This window comes from Benincasa hispida, chromosome 5 (assembly GCF_027475165.1).
Source record: "Benincasa hispida cultivar pf3 chromosome 5, pf3_genome.v1.1, whole genome shotgun sequence".
NCBI lineage: Eukaryota > Viridiplantae > Streptophyta > Magnoliopsida > Cucurbitales > Cucurbitaceae > Benincasa > Benincasa hispida.
In genome coordinates this window covers 25,053,523-25,055,141 of record NC_143482.1, presented here as the reverse complement: position 1 = coordinate 25,055,141, position 1,619 = coordinate 25,053,523, and the positions used below count along the sequence as shown (strand labels likewise).

The 1,619-nt window shown below is 41.8% G+C and overlaps 1 non-coding gene across 1 annotated transcript; it reads left to right on the top strand.

Annotated features, from left to right (window-relative positions):
- The first annotated feature begins 268 nt into the window (after positions 1 to 268).
- Positions 269 to 375, top strand: LOC150035996 (small nucleolar RNA R71). Its single transcript, XR_016529912.1, has one exon. It is a non-coding gene; the product is annotated as a small nucleolar RNA R71 (small nucleolar RNA).
- The last annotated feature ends 1,244 nt before the right edge of the window (positions 376 to 1,619 follow it).

Sequence of the window (1,619 nt, the reverse complement as noted above, 5' to 3'; positions counted from 1 at the left end):
TAATTGCGATGCCTTGTATTAACTCATCATCGCAGACATTTGATTCCGTAGGGATGCAATGGCCCCGTTGTTTGCGTCATTATCTTTTATTCTTAATCTTTTATCGCTTTCCTGCCAATCCTCGTGATTTTTGGAAATGCGATCAAGTATACTCTTTGCCTCCTCATATGTTTTGTCTAGCAGACCATCAGCGACTGCCGCATTAGCAGTGGTCTGTGAAAAGGAGTTCAATCCTTGGTAAAAAATATCCATTTGTAGGCAGTCTGGTAAGCCATTATGTGGACAGTCTCTTACCAGCCGCTTGAACCTTGCCCATGCATCGCTGAGCGATTCGTCATCTTCTTGTTCAAAATTTGTTATTAATTTCCTTCTCTTAGCATTCTCGGTTGGTGGGAAATACTTCTTCATAAAATTTTCGACGACTTGTTTCCACGAGGTTATCTCCCTTGGTTCGAGAGAATAAGCTCATTTTCTTACTTGATCAGAATAGGAAAATGGGAACAAAGTGAGTTGAACTTCCTCGGTGGAGATATTCGGAAACACAAAAGTGTCGCAGATTTCTATGAAGCTCCGAAGGTGGGCGTGCGGGTCTTCGCCATGCTTCCCTCCAAACTGCCCAGCAGCCTGGATCATCTACAACAATACCAGCTTCATTTCAAACCTCGATCCATCTAATGCTGGCCTCATGATTCCTGGAGAGAAATCATATAGGTTTGGTGATGCATAGTCCCTACTAGGCCATTACAATCATTCGCCAGAAGGATGGGGTTGGCCGTTATATCATTAGCGTTTGCGGCCCTTGCTTCCGGTTGTTCCGCCATTCTTGGGGTTCTGTCTTGTTGTTGGTGGTTGTCTCTTAATCGTCATCTGAACGTCCTCTCAATCTTTGGGTCGTAATTCGCCAGAGATTGAGAGTCTGCAAAGAAATCAGAAAAATTACTGTTAGCACACTGTTTTGCTGAAGTCCCCGGCAACGGCGCCAAAAACTTGATTCGTTATTTTATGATGTGGAATTATGGAGGAAATGCGGTGATGAAATGCGATGATGAAAATGCGTTGAGCACTCAAGTTTTCTCAGTAGAATCCAAGTGTAAACTTCACTGGTAAGTCCAGGGACGAACTCAGGGACTTGGGAAAACAATATGTGGTGGTAATTTTTCAGGAAAACTTTGCAATAACCGATAACTCAAATAGTTGTTGGTTTTGTTTGTTGCGGTAATAAAAATAAACAAATACGACGGAGTTCAAAAAGAGTTGACAAACAGAAGATGCGACGAGTATGCAGTGAACGGGTTGAAAAGGGTTTCAGCTAACACTTCCTAGGATGCATTCATGCGATGCGATCATGCAACACACATACAATAGTAAACCATCTCTCGATGCGAATGCTACGGTTTCTAATGTTAGAATGCATGCGATATATGTGATAAGTTTATAGGACCTACACATAAGCATTTATTCTTATTTATGCGATGACAACTGACACACACAAATAAGGCGACCACATAATATCATTCCTATTTCTAGGATGCATGTGATGCAGTTTGGCAAACAGAGTTTATCTCTAAGTCCTTATCTCTTGTTTATGCAGTTCTAATCTTGCTCTCTTCAGTCCAGAT